This window comes from Macaca mulatta, chromosome 6 (genome assembly GCF_049350105.2).
Source record: "Macaca mulatta isolate MMU2019108-1 chromosome 6, T2T-MMU8v2.0, whole genome shotgun sequence".
NCBI classification, from domain to species: domain Eukaryota; kingdom Metazoa; phylum Chordata; class Mammalia; order Primates; family Cercopithecidae; genus Macaca; species Macaca mulatta.
In genome coordinates, this window is record NC_133411.1 from 43,637,070 (window position 1) to 43,664,146 (window position 27,077).

The window sequence follows — 27,077 nt, forward strand, 5'->3', positions numbered from 1 at the left end:
TCCCCAGAGCTCATCAGAGTTCCATAGAAACCTGGTCCCTTCCAGAAAACCAAAGAATGACTCTAAAGAAAAGTGATTGCAAATCCAGAAAGCAGCTTTGCCTTATTGGTTGGTAACAGCAGGGTTTTCTTTCCCTTGTAGTTTATTTTGGCTTAGGCTAGTGTCTCTTTCATGAAGACAGCTACTATTTACAATTGTTGTTAACATGTTTTTCCTTTTCATCTCCCAATATACTCTCTTCCTGTCATTAAACTCAGTCAATTTACTAATGGAATCTGCTTTATAAGCTGCTGCATTTTCTTTTTCCACAGATGGGATTAAAGCCATTATGTTCTATGTCATCCAAATAGTGTTAGCTTCTAGGCACCAAGGTGTTGTTCCAGAGGAAAGGAGAGTAATGGTGGACACAGGCAGGCTGAGGGCTAACCTAATGATTTCATGCATTTAGTGGTAATCCTTAATTAAGATCCCAGTTTTATTTTGTTGGATTTAGTCTGTAACCTGCTGGAAATCATTCTTGAATTAACACTGGGTGGTTATAAAAGCAGTAAGCCAAGGAGTTTGCACTTTTTTCAGCTGTAGCTGTTTATTTAGCTGGAGAAAATTTAGTGGGTGGTCCAACCTTCATAACCAGGAAGAATAGAATAGAGGTGTAAAGGCCTTGGTGGAAGGAGGGCAGTAGCAACCTTTCCATTTCTTCAGTTTTATCACAGCTTATAAAATTAGTTCATTAGGTATGTTGATCTTGTAGGAGCTAGTATTTTAACATTTGCCCCATGAAGTTGTTTAGTTTAAATCTAAGAATAAACCCACTGAAAACTATTCCTAATTCACAAAATGAATAAGAAATAATAGATGTTAATAGAAACAAAGACTTCATTTGGTTTGTTTTTAGAGGGGGCACAGAGGATGTAGTAATATAATAAGTTAGATTTTTGTTGTTTTCTTTGTCTTTGTTCTTTGTAGTCATTATTATCTCTAATTGGTATTTGTTCCTGAGTTTTCTCGGCGTGCTTCCACATGGGAGAGATAAAAGTCTCAAAGCTGGTGTACAAAAACCCTTAATAAATTGCCCATTAATTAGCCACCTTGATTTCCACCTTTAAAGCAGTTTAGTGAAGTGAGAGTTTGTTAGATTTTTCTCAAGCATAGCAGAAATTAAGATTAACTTCTTAGGTGTCATTGCTACTTGCCTACTTAAACCAGTTCATCTTTATCATAAATATTTAAGCCAAAAATCACATTAGAGGCAATATGGCACAGTGACTGTGGACTCCGGAGTCAGGTGAGCTGGTTGAAATCCTGGCTTGGCTACTTCCCAGCTATGTGACCCTGGGCTTCAGGGTTCCCTTTTGCAACATGACATGATTGCTGAGCTTCTCCTTAGGGTTGTGTATGACTCCAATAAGATAATACATGAAAAGAGCTGAAAGCAGTATCTGACCCTGGAGAGAAAGTAGGGAAGAGACAATGAAGGAAGGAGGAAAGAGGACAAGGAAGTGGGAGATAGAAAGAAAATTCAAGAAGGAAAGTGGAAGAATCTCAAATAGAAAATTAATTTTCAGTTTTTCCTGAGAAGAGATATATAGACATGTTCATGTGGCTTTGGAGAGCCTTGGAGCCCATCAGCAAGAGGTTTGGAAATTACATTGAAACAGAAGTGTAGACCTATGTGACTTATGTCCTGGCCAGTTGCCTCATGTCCTCTGTGGTCAGATTGATCTCTATTGGCACTGTCAAAGGATTTTTTATGGACAGCTGGTTGGGGTAAACTTTGAAACCTGATTGTTTGCACTTGAGTGCCAGAATGTGTAATTATTTACTGGTGTTCACTAAGGATGTCACTGTAGCTTTTTAGGGGGAGAAAGAACTTAAGTTTAAAATTTGGAGGCATCTTTTTCAGTCTGCCTGCCCTGGTGTTTGTTATAACACTTAGTTTGGCATGTAACAGCTGAACCTACTGGTTAAATCATTAAGCATTTATTATTTTAAAACTCATCTTCTCAAAGCGAAAAATAACTATCATGTTGAAGTTCTTTCCTCTAAGAATGACATTTACTGTGAGTTTTATACCAATGGACTAATTGAAGGGTTGAGAAAATAAATTTTGGAAAGACAACAATAACTTCAGAATTTTCCTTGGATGGAGGTTTTCTTTTTAAAACCTGAACTGAGCTTTATCAAAACAGTAACTGAACTTTGAAATGAAACAAGAGTGCTGAGTTGAAAGCTCCAGGAAGGCAGGGATGTGTCTGCGTTGTTTATGACTATAACCTCTGGGCCTAAATCAGTACCTAGCCCATAGTAAGCACTCAGTAAATGCTGAATGAATGAGTACGGTTTTAAAATTAGCATGACTGTTCCTTGGAAAAAAAATAAGTCAAAAGGGAATAGCATGCATATGTAACTAAATGTTTGAAATCTCATCACTTTTTTAAGGTCAGGACCTGTTTTTTCCTGCTCCAATTAAAGAAGAAAATTGTAATGTAAAAGAAGCATAAAGTGAAATATTTGGTATTTATTTGTTTTGACATCTGCAATAAATTTAAAATAAATTTGTAAATCTTATTGTATTGAAATTGTATGAGTTTCTTAAGTGGTATTATTCATTCAGACTTAAAGTGAAGTTAGGTTGCTGTCATTCATAGTGGACATTTTTTTTTCATTATTAAAACAACAGGTCGTCTGGGTGTTGTCTTGTATTACAGAAGCTTGCGTGTTTTCTCTTGATGCTGTGCCCTTTCTATTGCCATTGAGGGGTCTAAGGACCAAATGAGGTCTTATTCCCTTTCTGATATATTCTTTTGGCCAGTTTAGAATATGCCAGGTCCATTCACATGACTAACTGGCTCAGTTCTGTCAGTTCCCTCGTCTTCTCATATTAGATTGTTATCCATGAGCTTGAAGTTTAGACATAAAAAAGAATGGTTATAATTCTCTTCCTTCACTCCCCCTCTTCCCTTTTTTTCCTTAAAGTTGGCCTTTTGAATTCATTATTCTAATAATATTATATATTATTATATAATATAGTATATATTCATAATAATGATTAATGATAGTATTAATAATTGTGTGTGTGTGGGCGGATACTCATACAGAGGAAAACAATGAGATTGATTGGTGGAAATTACATTAATTTCATAACCTCTTATTAAAAGAGTTTGTGTGTGTGTTGTTGCTTGTTTGTTCCCTTTGCAACTCAAATAACATGGTCTTCTTGAGGTGCAGGGAAAACATATGCTTAGGAAACAGAGCCTCCTTTTCCCCTTTTGGTATGAAGACATATGCAAAAAGAATGAAGGAACTCATTGTCTCTAGCCAGGGCGCTGTAAAAATAGTACTGGTAGAGAAAAAGCTCTAAGAGAAGTAAAAGTTTATAGTGCTTTCTCCTGGCAGAGTTAACCTCATCTTCATCAGCTTTTCCCCTGCCTCAGAGAGGCAGTTTTGGAATGACCAAAGCAGAGTGCGCAAGCTCTCTGTTCAGAGTTAGCTAGCGTTTGGATCACTGTCTCTCTCTGCCACAGTATGAGTGGAATATTGCATGACCATTTCTGACTTCTACATTGAGCACACTCGGCCTAGATGAATAAATCCTCCTTGAAGAAGGTGGGGCATTTTGGCATTCACAAGAAACCAAGTTGATATCTGATCCTCCCACTGGAGAAATGTGGCAAAGTGAGAAAGACTCACTCTTTGGGACTCTGAAAATATAAACACAAATAAAAATTCAAGCTGAAGAAGTCACTTGAAGTAAAAAAAAAAAAAAAAAAAAAGTGTTAAACTCTGTTAGTCATGTGACTTTTTCTTGGCATTCAAGGAGCCAGGAGGCTCTTGTGGTCTAATCTGGAAAGAGTCGCTAATCGCTGTGTCACCCTGGCAAATTGGTTGATCTCCTTGTGCTGGAGTGTTTAGTCCAGCTGCTGGATGGGATGAAAGCAAGACCTCACTGAAACCAGATGCTGTCTCTCTGAAAAGATTTCAGCAATAAATAATATCATATATACTTTGTTCCTGGCGGCAAATACTGAACTGTTATAACCCCCTGTTTTCACTTGCTTCTAAATTTCTGAAAATATCTCCTTTGGGCTTGAATTTTTCCATGCTTTTCTTCAGCCCAAAACTTTTTGGAAAGTTTGACCAAAATTTCACTTAGCTGTTTTTCCTGAATTATGGGAGAATAAAGGCATTGCATTGTTTTTCAGCTCATAAATTCTAATTTTTCCCATTATACCTCAGAAAAATAGCTGAGCTGCTACTTTTAAAGTGTTTAGAACTAGTAAAAGAATCTTGGTATGGTAAAGAATACTGGCAGAAGACAAATTTAAGTCTCTCAGTATTTCTTTCTAACTCTAAACATGACCCCACACAACCAGGACACACATAAAAAGCTCTGGTATAGTTTTATAGATGACCAAAGAGAAGATTCTGCAAATTCTCTCAGTAACTCATCCCAAGTTACCAAGAGGCAACTTTAGCTACCATCAGTTGCACCTTTCTTAACCACTTGCTCTATGTCTGTGGATCTGATTTCTAAAAAGATGTCATGGTTATATGCTGGCATTAATTGACCCTTTGTCTATATTTTAATTGAAGTTGACCATTTCTTTTAGGTAGCCTTCATGTGTGATGACCTCAGTCACATCTGCTGACCTAGTAGACTGAAAACTCCTTTACAGCAAGGCCTACGTCTGTCTCCCTCACCATTGACTCTGCAGTGCTCAGCAGGGTATCACGCATGTAGTAAAAACTGATTGTTGAATGAATTAAATGACCATAAGTACAATTGTTTTTACTGCAGTTTTTTCATTGATTTGTCCACTAAGATATGCATGCATGTGTTGAGTGAGTATCACTGAGTCTCTACTTTATGCCAGGTATTGGTATGAATGTTGTGAATATTTCTTTGCTTTGATGGGTGACACAGAAGTTTGGGGGGATTAATTAATTATACACAACAAAATAATTATATTATTTGAATACAATTACTATGCCTATAGTTGGAATATTAGTCCAATCTAGCCAAAACCAATCCCAGGGAATTTATCACTTACTGAGCATCCATGATGTGCCTGGCCCTGTGTTAGGTACTGATAAGAGATCAATTAGACCAGTTTATGCAGAAAGACACACATAGGTTAACAGTGGCAAGACAAATCCTAAAGTACCTATTATACAAGGGAAACTATAATAAAGAGCCAGGTGAGTTGAAAGCAGGAGAGGTATCATTGTACCACAAGATACCTCGTGATCTTGTGTAAATCCCCTGAACAATCAGAAAAAGCGTTATGGCATAGCTTTATGGTCATAGATCTCATGGGGACAGGCAGTTCATTGCAATTCCTTTTATAGCCGCATCCTTCACTCTTTAACCCTGCACTGTATGCCATTCATTCTCTCTGTGCTTTCAGCCTTGGTCAAATGTCTCAGGACTGGAAAATAAACTGGAATGACACTCAGGCACTTGATATCAAGATTACTAGGGTCATGATTGTATGTATAAGACCCCAAGACCTCTTGATGGTTTTACAAGCATGGGTACTTTTTTTGTACCTATGTTTTCTTCTTTTGCCCCAAGTTCAAGAGTATGTTACAGCAGCAGTATAAGCATACACAATCAAAGGTGATTGAAGTGAGGAAGATTGGCTCAATGAGCTCCAGCCACTTTGACTCTCCTTCTAGTCCCTAACCCACCAAACTAATTGTCCCCTTGCCTGGAATGTTTCACCCTCAGATTTTGGCATAGCAGGCTTCTTTTTGTCATTCAGATCTCAGCTCAACTGCAAGACTTTCTCTGACCTAAAGTTACATATGAGTCACCCCTTCTGGTCTCCGTTGCTGTCTATCACATCACCTACTGTGCTTCCTTTATAGCATTTATCTCCACCTAATTGTGTCCTTCTCAGTGTTTTTCTTTAAACTTTTTATTGTCAGTTTTCTTTCACTAGATGTCAGTTCCATGAAGTAGGAAACCTTTACCACCGGTCTTGAGTGCTCTGGAAAGTGTATGTGTGCAATAGGTGCTCAATAATGTTTACGAAATGATCAGCTGGATGTACATATGGCAAGTGGCAAGAAGCCAAGGGAATAGGTCAAAAGTCCTATTGTGCTCCTTGCCTGAACAAAACCTCTTGCAAGAATCATAGGCTGTTCTTGAGGGTGCCTTTGCCTTGGATTCAGCCCAAAATTCTCCTATTTGTTTTGTGTGAGAGTTTTCCTCCCATACACAGCAATGGGCACTAAGAATGCATATATCCAGACTTTTCAAGTTACAGGATGGCATCTCGGATACAGTCTTCCTTTGGTCTATATACTATGAAGTCATAATTGCTTAAGCCAGTGTCTTTTCAGGATTTACTCCGTACTTCTTATTCGAGGCCTTTCAGGTGGCCACTGCCCTGGCTTTCAGATATAATTTAGAATTTAGCTTCGGATTTGTAAAGCTATTCATGTTGCAGATCTTCTCTGAAACATTTCTGTCACATTTTGGAAAGCTTTACATTTTCTTTTGCTAATGATTTTCATCTGCCAAAGAGCTCATCTACTTAAAAAGCAGATCACTGAAGCCACACTTGGCACATATTACTTTGGCTTATTTTCTTTCGATTTTTTTTTTGCTTTTCTGGGATAACTTATTTATGCAGAAAGAGAGAACGTTGACTTTTTATTTTAGAAGAGAGGATAGTACTTGCGTTGAGAGTTCTAGTTATATAAAATGTATTTATCTAAGTTGTTAACTATATCAAAAATGGAGCAGTCAATGTTTGGAAATAGTTCGGGATGAAAAGATTTTAGCGTGTTCACATATTCTCTTAGCTGTTTTTAAATAATTTTGCAAAGCTTATTTGCATTTCCCAAATTAACAATTTTGACCAACAGGAAAAGCTAAAGTGTTGGTTTTTCTCAGCTCAACTTTTTGGGTGTAATTAATTTATAAGCAGGATTTTATGAAGGGAGAACAGATAGGACCTTTCTACAAAGTCCCTGAGCCAAAATAAACACCCCATTGTTCCATAGTTTTGTATTGCACATAGGAAAACATCCATCCCTATCATTTTTCTATTAAAGGGACACAGATTACCAGATTTGTAATTTTAAAAAAGGCCATTTGTTGATTGAGCCACTTTGCGTATAAAGGGTGGTATATGTTGCCTGCCAAATTTCTGTCAACACAAGAAGAAAAATCATATATCAAAAAAAATTTTTTCTCATTCATCATGTAAGAAATTTATGCATTTTAGTATGTACCAGAAGACATCATGTAAGAAATTTATGCATTTTAGTATGTACCAGAAGAAATGGCATAGGCATTTTCTGTTTTTAGCAGTCTATTGAAATTTCTTGATTAAAGACATTTTCTATTTGAAGGTTAAAATGACCATATAAATACAGATTAATTCAGTTTTAATAGATGCATCTTCCTGTCATTTACCACTTTCCTCCCTCAACATCAGCTGCAGTGATCAACATATATTTGGCAGTGAAACCGATATATTCTGTTTATCTTCAAATCATAAGCTTTTTGTTTAAATACAAAGGAATATCTTATACCTCTGATTTTAATATGACAAATCAAAAAGTCCACACCAAACCCCCAACTCATCCCAAAAAAGAGATTGCTGTCTACTCATTACTGTTCACTGCTTCCAAGATTTGTTTCCCTTGGGGTTACTGTTTGAGAAACTTTTCTTACTTCCAAGATTATTTTTCTGGTTTTAAGAAAGAATCTGAACTCCAAGATTTTTTTGTTTGTTTGTTTTCAGAAAGAGTCTGAAAATCTAGAGATTGCTTACCTTGTGGTGAGGTGGTTGTCTATGCCTCTGTTCAACAAAGTCCTCATATACTGAATGGAAAAAAAACATCAGGGCCTATAATTTTCTAAGCATTGTGCAAGATAATAGAGGAGACAAAAATGATGTCTTGCTTCAGAAGTCTTAGATCTATTTCTCTTTGGGGGTTGAGGAATGAGAAAGATTTTCAGATGAAACAGGAAGCCCAATGAGGATTATGTGGCAATAGTTCCTAAAATGAGCAAAGAGATAAATTTACTTTTGTATATGATTACAACCAAATCACACACTGGTGAGTTTCAAAACAGTAGTTTTCATTTAGAAAGCAAATTAAGTGGAATAATTCAACTGAGTTTCACTGCAATGGGATTCATTCTAGATGGTTCAACTGTGGAATTAGAAACAATATCTAAGGATGTTGCTGATAGTAGTCAGCTGATGAATACCAGTGAGCCATATACAGGTATACATAATTTTATTGTGCTTTGCTTTATTGTGTTTTGTAGATAATTGTGTTTTTACAAATTGAAGGTTTGTTGCAACCCTGTGACGAGCAAGTCTTCTGGCTCCATTTTTCCAATGACTTGTGCTCATATTGGGTCTCTGTGTTACATATTGGTAATCCTTGCAATGTTTCAAACTTTTTTATTATTATTATATCTGTTATGGTGCTCTGTGATGAGTGACGTTTGATGCTATTATTATATTGTTTTGGCACACTATGAATTGCACCCATATAAGGTGGGGAACTTAATAACTAAATGTTGTGTGTGTTCTTACTGCTCCAATAGCTGGCTCTTCCCTTCTCTCTCTCCTTCTCTTCTGGCTTCCCTATCCCTTATCTCTCTCCTTCTCTTCTGGCTTCCTTATTCCCTGCAACACAACAATATTGAAATTAGGCCCGTTATTAATGCTACAGTGACCTCTACATGTCTGATATGGTATAGTTGTGTCCGCAACCAAATCTCAACTTGAATTGTATATCCCAGAATTTCCATGTGTTATGGGAAGCACCCAGGGGAAGGTAATTGAATCATGGGGGCCGATCTTTCCCATGCTATTCTCGTGAGAGTGAGTAAGTCTCACTAGATCTGATGGGTTTATCTCATGAGATCTGATGGGTTTATCAGGGGTTTCCACTTTTGCTTCTTCCTCATTTTTCTCTTGCCACCACCATGTAAAAAGGGCCTTTTGCCCCCAGCCATTATTCTGAGGCCTCCCAAGCCATGTGGAACTATAAGTCCAATTAAAGCTCTTTTTATTCACAGTTTCGGGAACGTCTTTATCAGCAGCATGAAAACAAACTAATACGGTAAATTGGTACCAGTAGAGTGGAGTATTGCTGAAAAGATACCCAAAAATGTGGAAGTGACTTTGGTAGTGGGTAACTGGCAGAGGTTGGAACAGTTTGGAGGGCTCAGAAGAAGACAGGAAAATGTGGGAAGGTGTGGAGCTTCCTAGGGACTTATTGAATAACTTTGACCAAACAGCCTGATAACAATATGGACAATTAAGTCCAGACTGAGGTGGTTTCAGATGGAGATGAGGAACTTGTTGGGAACTGGAGAAAAGGTGACTCTTGTTATGTTTTAGCAAAGAAACCGGCAGCATTTTGCCCTTGCCCTAGAGATTCGTGGAACTTTGAACTTGAGAGATGATTTAGGGTATCTGGAGGAAGAAATTTCTAAACAACAAAGCATTCAAGAGGTGAATGTTTGGGTGCCATTAAAAGCATTTCATTGTGAAAGGGAAACAGAGCATAAAAGTTCAGAAAATTTGCAGCATGGCGATGCCATAGAAAAGGAAAACCCGTTTTTTGAGGAGAAATTCAAGCCGGCTGCAGAAATTTGCATGAGTAGCAAGGAGCCTAATGTTGATTCCCAAGACCATGGGGAAAATGTCTCCAAGCCATGTCAGAGACCTTCATGGCAGCCCTCCCATCACAGACCCAGAGGCCCAGAAGGAAAAAGTGGTTTTCTGGGCCGGGCCCAGGGTCCCTGTGCTGTGTGCAGCCTAAGGACTTGGTGCCTTATGTCCCAGCTGCTCCAGCTGTGGCGGAAAAGGGCCAACATAGAGCTTGGGCTGTGGCTTCAGAGGATGGAAGCCCCAAGCCTTGGCGCTTCCATATGGTATTGAGCCTGCAGGTGCACAAAAGTCAAAAACTGAGGTTTGGGAACCTCCGCCTAGATTTCAGAAGATGTATGGAAATGCCTGGATGCCCAGGCAAAAGTTTGCTGCAGGGTCAGGGCCCTCATGGAGAACTTGTGCTAGGGCAGTGCAGAAAGGAAATGTGGGGTTAGAGCCCCCACACAGAGTCCCTGCTGGGGCACTGCCTGGTGGAGCTGTGAGAAGAGGGCCGCTGTCCTCCAGACCCCAGAATGGTAGATCCACCAACAGCTTGCACTGTGCTGCTTGAAAAGCTGCAGTCACTCAATGCCAGCCCATGAAAGCAGCCAGGAGGGAGGCTATACTCGGCAAAGCCACAGGGTGGACCTGCCCAAGACCATGGGAACTCACCTCTTCCATCAGTTTGACCTGGATGTGAGACATGGAGTCAGAGGAGATCATTTTTGAGCTTTAAAATTTGCCTGCCCTGCTAGATTTCAGACTTGCATGGGCCCTGTAACCCCTTTGTTTTGGCCAATTTCTTCCATTTGGAACAGCTGTATTTACCCAATACCTGTACTCCTGTTGTATCTAGGAAGTAACTAGCTTGCTTCTTATTTTACAGGCTTATAGGCAGAAGATATTTCCCTTGTCTAAAGTGAGACTTTGGATTGTGGACTTTTGGGTTAATGCTGACATGAATTAAGACTCTGGGGGACTGCTGAGAAGGCATTATTGCTTTTAAAATGTGAAGACATGAGATTTAGAGGGGCCAGGGCCAGAATGATATGGTTTGACTCTGTCCCTACCCAAATCTCAACTCAAATTGTATCTCCCAGAATTCCCACATGTTGTGGGAGGGACCCAGGGGGAGGTAATTGAATCATGGGGGCCAGTCTTTCCTGTGCTATTCTCATGATAGTGAATAAGTCTCATGAGATCTGATGAGTTTATCAGGGGTGTCCGCTTTTGCTTCTTCCTCATTTTTCTCTTGCCGCCACCATGTAAGAGGACCCTTTTGCCTCCTGCTGTGATTTGGAGGCCTTCCTAATCATGTGGGACTGTAAGTCCAATTAAACCTCTTTTTATTTCCAGTTTTGGATATGTCTTTATCAGCAGCATGAAAACAAACTAATACAGTGTCCAAGTGAAAGGGAGAATCACAAGTCTCTCAGTTTAAATCAATTAAGCTTAGTGAGGAAGGCATGTTGAAGGCCAATATAGGCCAAAAGCCAGGCCTCTTGCACCACAGAGTTTTCCAAGTTGTGAGTATAAAGGAAAAGTTCTTGAAGGAAAATAAAAGTCTACTCCAGTGAATACACAAATGATAAAAAAAAAAAAAAAAAAAAAAAAGAAAAGAAAAGAAAAGAAAAGTGAAACAGCCTTAGTGCTGATATGGAGAAAGTTTGAGTGGTCTGGATAGAAAATCAAACCAGCCACAACATTTCCTTAAGCCAAAGCCTAATCCAGAGCAAGGCCCTAACTCTCTTCAGTTTTATGTAAGCTGAGAGAGAAAGCTACAGTAGAAATGTTGGAAGCTAGCAGAGGTTGGAAGTTTAAGAAGCCATCTGTATAATAACATAAAAGTGCAAGATGAACCTGCAGGTGCTAATTTAGAAACTGCAGAAAGTTATCCAGAAGATATAGCTAAGATCAGTGATGAAGGTTACTAAACAACAGATTTTCAGTACAGACAAAATAGCCTATTGGAAGAACTAAGACTTTCATAGTTAAAAAGGAAAAGTCAGTGCTTGGCTTCAAGACTTCAAAACTTCAAAGGGAAGGCTGATCCTTTTTTTATGGGTTAATGAAGTTGGTGACTTTAAGCTGAAGCCAGTTCTCCCCAGCCTTGCTAGAGAGACCTAAAGTCAAATTCAGGAAATACAGAGAACCTCTGCAAGATTCTACACAAGAAGATCATACCCAAGACACGTAATTATCAGATTTTTCCAAGATCAAAATGAAAGAAAGAATGTTAAAGGCAGCTAGAGAGCAAGGGCAGATCACCTACAAAAGGAACCCCATCTGGCTAACAGCAGACCTCTCAGCTAAAACCCTACAAGCTAGAAGAGATGGGGGGTCTATATTCAACATTCTTAAAGAAACAAATCTTCAACCAAGAATTTCACATCCAGCCGAACTAAGTTTCCTATGTGAAGGAGAAAAAAGATTCAAAGCAAATATTGCGGGATTTTGTTACTACCAGACCTCCCTTATAAGAGATCTTGAAAGGAGCACTAAATATAGAAAGGAAAGACAGCTACCATCTAATACTAAAACACGCTTAAATACACAGACCAGTGACACTATAAAGCAACCACAAAAGCAAGCTATTATAATAACCAGCTAACAACACAATGACACTATCAGGTTCACACATATCAACACTAACCCTGAATGTAAATGGGCTAAATGCCTCACCTAAAGGCACAGAGGGGCAAGCTGGATAAAAAAGCAAGACCTAATGGTATCCTGTCTTCAAGAGACCTATCTCACATAGCCTTAAAACAAAGGGGTGGAGGAAAATCAACCAGGCACATGGGAAACAGGAAAAAGCAGGGGTTGCAATCCTAATTTCAGACAAACAGACTTTAAACCAACAAAGATCAAAAAAGACAAAGAAGGGCATTACATAATGGTAAAGGGTTCAATTCAACAAGAAGACCTAACTACCCTAAATATATATGTACCCAACACAAGAGCACTGTATTCATAAGGCAAGGTCTTAGATACCTACAAAGAGACGTAGACTCACACACAATAATAGTGGGAGACTTGAACACTCCACTGACAGTATTAGACAGATCATCGAGGCAGGAAATTAACAAAGATATTTAGGAACTGAACTCAACATTGGACTAAATGGATCTGATAGACCTTTATAGAACTCTCTACCTAAAAATAACAGAATATACATTCTTCTCATCACCCACATGGCACCTACTCTAAGACTGATCACATAATTGGAAACAAAACAATCCTCAGCAAATGCAAAATAACTGAAATCATACAATTTCAAAAATCATAGGGCCCTTAAGAATTATGCTAAATCTACTCTGTCTATAGTCTATAAATGGAACACGATACATGTGTAATAGTACACCTGTTTACATTATGGCTTGCTGAATATTTTAAGGCCACAGTTAAGACCTCCTGCACAGAAAAAGATTTTTTTTTTCTAAATATTAGTCCTCATTGAGAATGTACCCAGTGACCAAGGGGCTCTGATGGAGATGTACAAGGAGGTTAATGTTGTTTTCATGCCTGTTAACACAATGTCCATTCTGCAGCCTATGGATCAAGGAGTAATTTTGGTCTTTAAGTCTTATTACTTAAGAAATACATTTGGTAAGGCTATAGCTGCCATAGATAGTGATTCTTCTGATGGATCTAAGAAAAATACATTAAAAAACTTACGGAAAGGATTTACCATCCAAGATACCATTTAAAACTTTTATGATTCATAGGAGGAGGTCAAAATATCAACCTTAACAGCAGTTTAGAAGAAGTTGATTCCAATTCTCATAGATTACTTTGAATTGATTCAAGACTTCAGTGGAGAAAGCAGCTGCAAGTGTAGCGGAAATAGCAAGAAAACTTGAGTTAGAAGTGGAACCTGAAGATGTAACTGAATTGCTACAATCTCATGATAAAACTTGAACAGATGAGGAATTACTTCTTATGGATGAGCAAAAAAATAGTTTCTTGAGATGGAATCTACTCCTGGTGAAGATGCCATGAGCACTGTTGAAATGGCGAAAGATTTAGAATATGACATAAACTTAGTTGATAAAGCAGCAGCTAGATTTGAGAAGATTGATTCCAATTTTAAAAGAAGTTCTGTGGGTAAAATGCTGTCAAGAAGTATCACATACTACACAGAAATCTTTTATGAGAGGAAGAATCAATCAATGTGACAAACTTTACTGTTGCCTTATTTTAAGAAATTGCCACAGCCACCCCAGACTTCAGCAACCACCCCCATGATCACTCAGTAGGTGTCAACATTGAGACAAGACTCTCCACCAGCAAAAAGATTATGACTCACTAAGGGCTCAGATGATCATTAGCATTTTTAGCAATAAAGTATTTTTAAATTAAAGTATATACATTGTGCTTTTTTTTAGACATAAAGCTCTTGCACACTTACTAGACTACAGCAAATTATAAACATAACTTTTTTTAAATTTTTTATTTTTTTTGAGACAGAGTCTTGCTGTGTCACCCAGGCTGTAGTGCAGTGGCGCGATCTTGTCTCACTGCAAGCTCCGCCTCCCAGGTTCATGCCATTCTCCTGCCTCAGCCTCCCTGGTAGCTGGGACTACAGGCGCCCACCACAACGCCTGGCTAATTTTTTGTATTTTTAGTAGAACCCGGGTTTCACCATGTTAGCCAGGATGGTCTCGATCTCCTGACTTCATGATTCGCCTGCCTTGGCCTCCCAAAGTGCTGGGATTACAGGTGTGAGCCACTGTGCCTGGCCAAACATAACTTTTATATACAGTAGGAAGCCAAAAAATTGTGTGGCTTGCTTTATTGGGATATTTGCTTCCTTACGGTGGTCTGGAACTGAACTGCAGTATCTTCAAGGTATGTCTGTATTCAAGTTTATATTTTCACATACATTCTTCTTTACTTGTTAAAATCATGGTCACCTCGTTATTATATGACTCGTTAGAATTTGCACGGTTGCTTTGACCGTATACCATTGTTCTACGACTACACAGATGTCTGAGTCCCAAAGGTGAATCTGTCTGGCCAATTCTGAATTTAACAGCCTATATAAAAAGTAGATGTTACACACCTTGTATAACAGAAGCCCCCTATCATGAACACAGCTTAACTCTTGGGTGGGTCACTTAGTCTGCTTGGTTGAGGATTTAGTGCTTTTCACATCTATAGAAATGTCCTATTTGTCTAAGGCAATTTTTTGAAGTAAATTTACTCTTGTCATCCTTTCCGACCTGAATATAGAGGATATATAATTTTTAACATTCCATTATTACCTAGGGGATGCTCTTCAGTCATTCTTCCCTGAATTGATTGCACTAGCCCTATCTTCTTCACCTGAAATAAGTTAAATGTAGAATTAGCACTAAAGAGAAATACAATGAACTCCTTCCAGAATGGGAATAGGAAATGAAAGAGAGTAAATCAGAAGTGAATCACTTTTTTTTTTTTTTTTTTTGCTTTGCAAATCTATATTTTTTCCAGCTTTATTTAGGTATGACTGGCAAATAAGAGTTGTATGTATTCAAGGTGTATGACATGATGATTTGATATATGTGTACATTTTACAGTGATCACCACAATCAAATTAACACATCCTTCACCACACAGTTACCATTTGTGTGTGTGTGTGTGTGTGTGTGTGTGTGTGTGTGTGTGTGTGTGTGTGCAAGAGGAGGTAAGGGAGTTTAATCATTTTTGAACACTAGCTACAACACAATTCAATTAAAATTCTGAGAAAGAAGGAAAATTGTCATGCAGCTGTTTAATTTTAGAAGCATTAACTGACAAAATCCAAGTCTTATGAGGAATACTCAGTCCAATTTTCATGAATGAATGGGAGCCCTTACCTCTGAAATTGTTGTCATGGAAGAAATGCTAACACTGTCTTACACAATTATTCAACTTACCAATTGAATTAAAGTAACAAGATGAGCCATGGTTGTAACTGAGAATGGCAACTAAGGTCTTCTTATTTAATCTGCTACCTAGTTTGCCTTTTTGCTTTAGAGTGGGGACTATGTTCGAATTCAAAGAATAAAAGACCTTTATCCTTTCAGGGGAGATACAAGTAACAAGTTTAACTTTTTTTTTTTTTTTTTTCTTAACACTGACGCAACTCATTTGGGGCTGTGGAAATTGCTGCTAGCATTGAACCCCTTATTAACATTCAAGGTGTGCCAGTTTTGCACAAGCTGTGTCATATTCAGAGACAGATTGTTGGCACAAACTAAGGCACTTATTCTCTTGTTTTTTCACCTCTTTCAATAAGAACAGATAAATATAATAAATATACTATTTCTAGATAAGCAGTTGAAACTGCTCTGCTCATCTCTTTGGAATACATTTGTGCGGGATATTACTGTATGACATGCAGAATATATAAATATACAAAGGAAATGCGCCTGCATACATTGAGATATAAATGGATGCCTATTTTAGAATAATATATTATTTCTTAAAAGTAAAATAAGTTTTGGCTGGGCGCAGTGGCTCATGCCTGTAATCCCAGCACTTTGGAGGCCGAGGTGGGTGGATCACCTGAGGTCAAGAGTTCGAGACCAGCCTGGCCAATATGGTGAAACCCTATCTCTACTAAAAATACAAGAATTATCCAGGCATGGTAATGTGCACCTGTGATTCCAGCTACTCAGAGGATGAGGCAGGGAATTGCTTGAACCCAGGTGTTGGAGGTTGCAGTTAGCTGAGATAGCACCGTTGCACTCCAGCCTGGGCAACAGAGTGAGAGTCCATTTCAAAAAAAAAAAAAGTAAAATAAGTTTTTTAAGTCACTGATTCTGTTTCTAAGGAATTCTCAGCTGGGGCTTCTGAGTTAATTCTCGATGGTTAGCACTTATGAGTAGCAGAAAAGAAAACTACTGTGAATTTTCTCTACAATGATTTAAGACAGTGAATGGGGCTTTCTGGCATGTTTGCAGTTAGGAACTCAGATGACCATAGATTTTTTTTTTTTAGACTGGGTCTTGGTCTTACTATGTCACCCAAACTGGAGTGCAGTGGTGTGATCATAGCTCCCTGCAGCCTCGACCTGGGCTCAAGTGATCCACAGATTTTTGAAGTTCACCCTGGATTGTTGTGTTCTATACAGAGGTTCTACCTTTTGCTGCCTTTTATGGTTGCTGTATTATTATTTTGATGTTTCTTAACCAGCTGAATCACATTGTAGTATATGAAATATGTTTTGGCCCTTGTTTTAATGGTCATTTGCTAGCAGATTTCACAATGGCCCACTTAAGTAAAATGTACCAACCCATTCATTGCTATTTGTTGCAATTCATGGTGACTAAACATGACTCCATGGTGCAGCTCACCAAAGTCTTGGTTTATGTGTGACTTCTAGGGGAGAGAGATTGAGAACCATCTGTTAATCATTGTGTCCCTAAACTAGAGTTTTTCACTAGAGTAGTTGGGCAGTTGAATTAGTATGTTTCTCGTAGGCTAGTGAGAAAAACAGATTTTGGGGGGACATTAATCAGACTCTGCTGGCCCAGACCTCTGGGAAGCCTTGTGACAAGATCCAGCCTGTAAAATATCACATATGATTTGCTTTTCTTCTTGAAAGGGACACATTGTGGCTTTTCTCTGGAATCTGTGAAGAAAATGCTCCTGAGCCTAGAAACTGGAGTTGAGAAAGCTCTTCCTGATCATATAACAATAAGTCTTGTGAGGGTCACCCCTTGAGCTATGAGGGCAGGTAGAAGGAACATGGGGTTGAGAGTCATGGATTCAGTGATTGGAACTCACTTGACTAACCAGTGTAGCTCAGCCACCCCTCTTAGGATTGTTACAGTGATATGTGCCTACATATAGAAAGTCATCAGAACTTCTGTTTATTTTTCTGTGTAATATTTATGGACTTGTTACATTTAACTCTAGGCAAAGGTATAGATTTGGAGGTCTTTGATGTATATATATTATATATAATGTATTTTAGCATACAAAGGAGGCTATAATACATACTCATGTACCTGTCACATGAATGAATTCATCAAATGTAAACTTTTTTCCCAAATCTGCTTCTTAGCTGTTATTTATAAAGAAACAAATTATACAGAAAAAATTGAAGGCCCCCATTTTACCTTCCCCAGTCTCATTCTTTTCTCTGCCACCCCAGAGAAAACAACTGTCTTGCATAGGTATTTATATAATTCTGTTTTATACTTTGCCACTTTTACTACATATATGAAGCATGCTTGTTACATACATGAACATAAAATATACATGTTTTACTGTAAGTGTGTAATGTATTCTAGAATTTGCTACTTTACTACCAAATATTTTGTTTCCAGAATTTACCTTGTTATTATATAACCCTAGTTCATTTTTTTAAAAATTGCCATATATTACTCCATGTTATGAAAATACCACAATTTATTTATTCCCATACTAACCAGAATTTGAATTGATACAATTTTTAATTAAAATTAATGATGCTGAAAGAAATGTTCTTATACATTTCCCTCAGGGCGTACGTGATAGAGTTCTTCTCACATATATATCAGTGTACTTGCTGTGTCTTAGGATTTGTACAATTGCATGTCTGTTAGATACGCCAAATTGTTCTGCAAAGTACTCATACCTGTTTCCACTCCTACCAGCAATGAATGAGAACTTTGTTTCCCAGGTCGTTGCCAACACTTGATTATTATCAGATTTAATTATTTGCCAGTTGATGGATATGAATTGCTCTATCATTGTTTTAATATTCATTACTTTGATTATATATAACATTGGGCATACATTTTATAGGGCCATTTAAATTTCCTCTTATCTGAATTACTTATTTCTCCTCTTCATTGATTCTTCTATTATCTTTTCTTCTCTTTATTAATTTATAGAAATGTGTATATGTGTGATCCTAATATATGTCATAATACCTATGTTCATATTTCGTATATATGTATAAAGAAATATTTGTCTGTTATATATAGGTTGAAAAGTTTGCTCCCTATCTGCTGATTGCATTTTAATTTTGTTCATGACATCTTTTAACACACATGATCTTTAATTTTGATATAGTTAATTTTTTTTTACTCTACATTTTGAGAATTGCTTAAGAAATGACTTTATTTTGTATAGTCATATGCTCTAAATTTTTAAATCTACTTACGATAGTTTTATGTTAAATATGTCAACCTTTGTTTCACCGGGAATTTTTTTATATGTATGGCATAAAGCATAAATCAATTTTTTTACTATTAAGAATGCTTTTATTATATTGTATCTTATTTTATTCTATTTTTATTTTTCCATAAGTTATTGAGGTACAGGTGGTATTTCGTTACTTGAGTAGATTCTTTAGCGGTGATTTGTGAGATTCTGGTGTACCCATCACCCGAGCAGCATACGCTGCACCATATTTGTTGTCTTTTATCCCTCATCCCCCTCCCTCCCTTTCCCCAAGACCCCAAATTCCATTGTATCATTCTTATGCCTTTGCATCCTCATAGCTTAGCCCCCACTTATCAGTGGGAACATACCATGTTTGGTTTTCCATTCCTGAGTTACTTCACTTAGAATAATAGTCTCCAATCTCATCCAAGTCATGCCATTAATTCATTCCTTTCTATGGTTGAGTAGTATTCCATCATATATATATGATAGAATATATATATGTGTGTGTATATGTATGTGTGTGTATATACATGTGTGTTTGTGTGTGTGTGTGTGTGTGTGTATATATATATACACACACACCATATATATACACACCAGTTTCTTTATCCACTCGTTGATTGATGAGTGTTTGGGTTGGTTCCATCATTTTTTAATTGCGAATTGTGCTGCTATAAACATGTGTGCAAGTATCTTTTTCATATAATGACTTCTTTTCCTCTGCGTAGATACCCAGTAGTAGGATTGCTGAATCAAATGGTAGTTCTACTTTAGTTCCTTAAGGAATCTCCACACTCTTTTCCATAGTGGCTGTACTAGTTTACATTCCCACCAGCAGTGTATAAGTGTTCCCTGATCACCGCATTCGTGCCAACATCTACTTTTACTACTTTTTTTTATTATGGCCATTCTTGTAGAAGCAAGATCGTATTACATTGTGGTTTTGATTGCATTTCCCTTATCATTAGTGATATTGAGCATTTTTTCACGTATTTGTTGGCCATTTGTGTATCTTCTTTTGAGAATTGCCTTAGCCCACTTTTTCATGGGATTGCTTGTTTTTTTTTCTTATTGATTTGTTTGAGTTTGTTGTAGATTCTGGATATTAGTCCTGTGTCAGATGTGTAGATTGTGAAGATTTTCTCCTACTCTGTGGGTTGCCTGTTTACTCTGCTGACTGTTCCTTTTGCTGTGCAAAAGTTCTTTAGTTTAAGTCCCAACTATTTATTTTTGTTTTTATTTCATTTGCTTTTGCATTCTTGGCCATGAAATCCTTGCTAAGCCAATGTCTAGAAGGGTATTTTCCAAAAATACTACAATATTTTCTAGTATTTTGATAGTTTCAGGTTTTAGATTTAAGTTCTTAATCCATCCTGAGTAGATTTTTGCCTAAGGTAAGAGATGAGGATCCAGTTTTATTCTCCTATATGTGACTAGCCAATTATCCAAACATCATTTGTTGAAAAGGTGGCCTTTCCCCACTTTATGTCTTTGCTTTGTCTAAAATCAGTTGGTTGTAATATTTGGGTTTATTTCTGGGTTCTCTATTCTGTTCCATTGGTCTATGTGCCTATTTTCGTACCAGTACCATGCTGTTTTCGTGACTATGGCCTTATAGTACAGTTTGAAATCAGGTAGTGTAATTCCTCCAGATTTGTTCTTTTTCCTTATTTCTTGCTTTGGCTATGCAGGCTCTTTTTTGGTCCCATAAGAATTTTGGAATTGTTTTTTCTAATTATGTGAAGAATGATGGTGGTATTTTGAAGGGGGTGGTTTTGAATTTGTAGATTGCTTTTGGCAGTGTGGTCATTTTCACAATATTGATTCTGCCTATCCGTGAGCATGGGATGTGTTTCCATTTGTTTGGTCATCTGTGATTTCTTTCAGCAGTGTTTTGTAGTTTTCCTTGTCGAGGTCTTTCGACTCTTTTGTTAGGTATATTCCTAAGTATTTTATTTTTTATTTTTTGTTTTTTTGGCAGCAATTGTAAAAGGGGTTGAGTTCTTGATTTGATTCTCTGCTTGGTCACTGCTGGTATATAGAAGAGCTACTGATTTGTGTACATTAATCTTGTATCTGGACATTTTGCTGAATTCTTTTATCAGTTCTGGGAACTTTCTGGAGGAGTCTTTAGGTACTAAAATCTTTAGGGTTTTCAAGTTAAATGATCATATCATCAGCAGACAGTGACAGTTTGACTTCCTTTTTACCAGTTTGGATCCCCTTTATTTCCTTCTCTTGTCTGATTACTCTGGCTAGGACTTCTAGTACTATGTTGAAGAGGAGTGGTGAAAGTGGGCATCCTTATCTTGTTCCAGTTTTCAGAGGGAATGCTTTCAACTTTTCCCCATTCAGTATTATGTTGGTTGTGAGTTTGCCATAAATGGCTTATATTACATTGAGGTATGTCTCTTGTATGCTGATTTTGCTGAGAGTGTTAATTATAAAGGGATGCTGGATTTTGTTAAATGCTGCTTCTGCATCTGTTGAGATGATCATGCAATTTTTCTTTTTAATTCTGTTTATGTAGAGTATCACATTTATTGACTTGCATAAACCATCTCTGAGTCCCTGGTATGAAACCCACTAGATCATGGTGGTTTATCTTTTTGATATGTTGTTGGATTCAGTTAACTAGTATTTTGTTAAAGATTTTAGCATCTATGTTTATCAAGGATATTGGTCTGTAGTTTTCTTTTTTGGTTATATCCTTTCCTGGTTTTGGTGATGCTGGCTTCATAGAATTGATTAGGGAGGGTTCTCTCTTTTTCTATCTTGTGGAATAGTGTCAAAAGGATCAGTATCAATTCTTCTTTGAATATCTGGTTGAATTCTGCTGTGAATCCATCAGGTCCTGGGCCTTTTTTTGTTGGTAATCCCTTAATTACCATTTCATTCTCACTGCTTGCTATTGGTCTGTTCAGGTTATCTAATTTTTCCTGATTTAAGCTGGGAGAGTTGTATTTTTTCCTGGAATTTATCCATCTCTTCTAGGTTTTCCAGTTTATGTGCATAAAGGTGTTCGTAGTACTCTTGAATGATCTTTTGTATTTCAGTGGTGTCAGTTATAGCATCCCCCATTTTGTTTCTTAATGAAGTAATTTGGATTTTATCTCTTCTATTCTTGGTTAATCTTGCTAATGGTCTATCAATTTTATTTATATTTTTAAATAACCAGCTTTTTGTTTTATTTATCTTTTGGGTTTTTTTTCTTTTAATTTTATTTAGTTCTTCTCTGTTCTTGGTTATTTCCTTTCTTCTCCTGGGTTTGGGTTTGGTTTGTCCTTGTTTCTCTAGTTCCTTGAGGTTTTACCTTAGAATGTCAGTTTGTGTTCTTTCAGTCTTTTTGACATAGGCGTTAGGGCTATGAACTTTCCTCTTAGCACCGCATTTGCTGTATCCCAAAAGTTTTGATAGGTTTGTCATTATTGTTGTTCAGTCCAAATAATTTTTAAACTTCCATCTTGACTTCATTTTTGACCCAATACTCATTCAGGAGTAGCTTATTTAGTTTTTATGTATTTGCATGGTTTTGAAGGTTCCTTTTGGAGTTGGTTTCCAGGTTTATTCAATGTGGTCTGAGAGAGTACTTGATATAGTTTCAATTTTCTTAAATTTATTGAGGCTTATTTTATGGCTTATCATATGGTCTATCTTGGAGTAAGTTCCATGCACTGTTGAATAGAATGTGTATTCTGCAGTTGTTGGATGAAATGTTCTGTATATATTGGTTAAGTCCATTTGTTCCAAGTACAGTTTAAATCCATTGTTTCTTTATTGGCTTTCTGTCTGGATGACCTGTCTAGTGCTGTCAGTGGAATGTTGAAGTCCTCACTATTATTGTGTTGCTGTCTCTCTCATTTCTTAGGTCTATTAGTAATTGTTTTATAAATTTGGTACCTCCAGGAGTTAGGCACATATATGTTTAGGATTGTGATATTTTCCTGCTGCACAACCTTTTTTACCATTATATAATGTCCCTCTTTGTCTCTTTTAACTGCTGTTGCTTTAAAGTTTGCTTTGTCTGATATAAAAATCACTACCCCTGCTGGCTTTTGGTGTACATTTGCATGAAATGCCCTTTTCTAACACTTTACGTTAAGTTTATGTGAGTCCTTGTGTGTTAGGTGAATCTTCTGAAGGCAGCAGATACTTGGTTGGTGAGTTCTTATCTATTCTGCTGTTCTGTATCTTTTAAGTGGAGCATTTAGGTCATTTACATTCAGTGTCAGTATGAGATGTGTGGTACTGTTGCATTCATCGTGCTATTTGCTGCCTGTGTACCTTGTTTTTTTTGTTTTTGGTTTTGGTTTTTATCTTGTATTTTTGTTTTATAGGTCCTATGTGATTTATGCTTTAAAGAGGTTCTGTTTTGATGTTTCCAGGATTTGTTTCAAGATTTAGAGCTCCTTTTAGCAGCTCTTGTAGTGCCAGCTTGCTAGGGGCCAATTCTCTCAGCATTTGTTTGTCTGAAAACAACTGTATCTTTCCTTCATATGTGATGCTTAGCTTGCTGGATACAAAATTTTTGGCTAATAATTGTTTTGTTTGAGGAGGCTGAAGATAAGGGCTCAATCTTTTCTAGCTCGCAGAGTTTCTGCTGAGAAATCTGCTGCTAATCTGATAGGTTTTCCTTTATAGGTTACCCAGTGCCTTTGCCTCTCAGCTCTTAGAATTCTTTCTTTTGTCTTAACTCTAGATAACCTGGTAACAATGTGCCTAGGTGATTATTTCTTTGCGATGAATTTCCCAGGTGTTCCTTGTGCTTCTTGCATTTAGATATCTAGGTCTCTAGCAAGGCTGGGGAAGTTTTCCTCAATTATTCCCTCAAATATGTTTTCCCAAACTTTTAGATTTCTCTTCTTCCTCAGGAACACCGATTATTCTTAGGTTTGGTCATTTAACATAATCCCAGACTTCTTGGAAGCTTTGTTCGTATTTTCTTTTTTTTTCTTTGCCTTCATTGAATTGGGTTAATTCAAAGACCTTGTCTTCAAGTTCTGCATTTCTTTCTTCTACTTGTTCAATTTTATTGCTGAGACTTTCCAGAGCATTTTTCATTTCTATGAGTTTGTCCAATGTTTCCTGAAGTTTTGATTGTTTTTTCTTTATGCTATCTATTTCCTTGAATATTTCTCCTTTCACTTCTTGTGTCATTTCCTTGTGTCAGATTTCCTTGCATTGGGTTTCACCTTTCTCTAGTGCCTCCCTGATTAGCTTAATAACTAACCTCCTGAATTCTTTTTCAGGTAAATCAGAGACTTTTTCTTGGTTTAGATCCATTGTTAGTGGACTAGTGTTACTTTGGGGGGGGGGGGAGGGTGTTGAAGAGCCTTGCTTTGTCATATTACCAGAGTTGGTTTTCTGGTTCCTTCTCATTTGGGTTCCTTCTCATCCTGTCAGAGGGAAGGTCCATTGCTGAAGGCTGTTGTTCAGATTCTTTTGTCCCACAGGATGCTCCCTTAATGTAGTACTCTCCCTGATTTCCTATGGATGTGGTTCCTGTTAGCTGAGCTGAAGTGATTGTTATCTCTCTTCTGGGTCTAGCCACGCAACAAGTCTACCTGGCTCTGAGCTGGTACTGGGGATTGTCTGCACAGAGTCCTGTGATGTGAACCACCTATGGGTCTCTCAGCCATGGATACTAGCACAGTATTTGGGGTGTCTCCTGCGTCCTCCAGGAGCCGTCCACTTCCTTCAGAGGGTCTGTGGGTGCTCTCAGGATTCCTGGTTCATTCTTGAAGTCTAGATCTATTTTTTAATAGGCTAATCCTAAAACCATTTACTAAGTAACATTCTTTTTTTCATTGTTCTGTAATGCTTCCTCTGTTGTAAATTAAGATCCCGTAAATGCTTTAGTCTTTGCTAGACTTTCTTTTTCTCCTGTTGTTTTAAAATTTTCTCTCCCAACAAGATATCATATTGTGTAAGTACTATATGTTCATAGTAAGCATTTTTATCTGGTACTGAATAATAATGAGAATGCTTCAAAATTTCACTTTAAGTATGCTATTAGGTACTGTATAGCTTTTTGGCTGACTTATTTTTGTCAGGTTAAGAAAACTGCTCTCTATTTCTAGTTTATTATATTAGCCTATAAATAATGGTTTTTCTGCACATTAGAATAATCATTTGATTCCCACTTTTAAATTATTAATGCAGTAGATTATATTGGTAGATCTGCCTGGTATTAAACTATCCTTACATTCTTGATCTAAAGCTTATTTGAATGGGATGTGTTACTGTATTCTCTCTCTCTCTCTCTCTCTCTCTCTCTCTCTCTCTCTCTGTCTCTGTATCTCTCTTCCTCTTTTCATCTCTCCTCGGGAACATCTTAAAGCATATTTTGGTAAATTTGCTTTTTATAGTTATTGATTTTCAGAAATATTTCTTTGAGAAGTTAAAAATGCAAAGGTTTTATTTCACTTTGTTTCAAATATAGTAATTATCTACAAACAAGAATCGTCCATTTTCTACCTATTGAGACTCAAAACATTCACAGAACATAAACCTACTTGTTTCAAATATAGTCGTTATCTAAGAATAAGGATTGTCCATTTTCTACATATTGTGAATGAAAACATTCAAAGAACATAAGGCCAAAATATCTCTTTCTTTTGTTTCTAACCTGTGGGAAGCCTGTCACTTTTCTAAAAGTCATGATCAGGCTGAGCTTCACTCCCCTTTTCTGGGCTCTCTGGTAGAATATGCCCTCCTAAGTCCTCCCTAGTGTGAGTCCACCCCTGTCCCCACCCATCCCTTCCCTCCACCACCGCAGTTGTTTCTTAATGCAGCAGAAGGCTGCAACAACCACAAACTACCTTGCCCGTGCTCAACCCATGCCCATGTCCTCCTGCACCCCCCAGTCAGACTATCCACTCCCACAACAACCAATATCAGTGTTCCCATTTTTCATGCATTATTTATCCTTCTATCAAATAAAACAGATCTAGCACATTTTAATTATCCTTTACGACAGTCTCTACTATTTTCCTTGTTTTTGTTGTCTAGAATTAACTTTCATCTTCTGATCCACATGAAATTTGTTCCATGTTGTTTTTTACAAGCAATATCTAGTTGAATTACCCACCATGTTTTACTTTTTTCTCACCATTAGTTCATTCGTCTAATAAATTCTTATTGCGTGCCTTGTGTTGGCCTGCTATTATACATGCCTGGAAATATAGGAGTCAACAAATTTGTCTCTGAACTCATGTAGTTGACAATCTAATTAGAGAACAAAGATGATAAACAAGTAAACAAGTAAATATATATCAAAAATAAGTGCCATGGAGAAAAAATAAGTAGTATAAGGGTTGTTATTTATCTAGGTTGTCAGGCAAGGGCCTGTTACAGATGTGTGACATTTGAATGCATACTTGAAGGAAGTCTGGGAGAAAAGTATCCCAAGTAGAGGGAATACCATATACTAATTGGGATCTTCAAGGAACATCAAAGCGGCCAGTTTTGTTGGAGCAGGATGAGCAAGAAGAACGTAGCGGTAAATGGAGGCAGAGATAGTGGGTGAGAGTGGGGTTGAGAAAAAAATCAGATAGGACTTTCAGACCCCTGTATATACTTGGTCATTTACTCTAAGTGAGACAGGATGCCATGACAGGGTCCTGAAAAGAAAAAGGGGACATGTTCTTATTTTAGTGAGACCAATTTGAGTGTTGGGAATAAGGAGATTCAAAAGCAAAAGCAGGTAGGCCATTAAGAAACTGTTATAATAATCCAGATAAATGTTGGTGGCTTGGGTAAGGGAGATAAAGATGGAGATGATAAGAAGTGATCGCATTCTGGATGTAATCTGAAGACATGTCTGAGAGGATTAGTTGACAGAGTGTTAGTTATGGGGTATCAGTGAAAGAATAGAGGAAAGGCCTGAGAATCTGAAAAGATGAAGGTGATATGAAATGGCCTACAGTCTTGAATGAGTAGATTAGGAAGTAAAATTGAAAGTCTGGTTATGGGTTTTATAAGTTTGAGATACCTATAAAACATTCAAATAAATTATTAAATAGTGAACTGGGTATATGAGCCTGTAATTCAAGAAAGAGGTCTGGATTAAAGTTATGATTTGGACAACATTGTCCTACATATGCCATTAGTGTCATGATTCCAAATGAGATAATCTAGGGAATAATCATAGAGAAAAAAGGAGAGGAGGATAATTTCTGGTGATATTTCAATGCTAAGTGGTTGGGAAAATGAAGAGAACACAGTGAAGTTGACCAAGATGAAGTATTTACTGACATGGAAGAATCAATGCGGAATGTTGTTCGAGATACAAAATTAAGATAGTGTGCCAAAGAAGGG

General features: G+C 37.4%; 1 protein-coding gene across 4 annotated transcripts in view; it reads left to right on the forward strand.

The window, feature by feature from the left end:
- The window catches only part of GHR (growth hormone receptor), a 313,850-nt gene that overhangs the window by 92,709 nt on the left and 194,064 nt on the right, over nucleotides 1–27,077 (forward strand). The gene's annotated exons all lie outside the window — the stretch shown is intronic.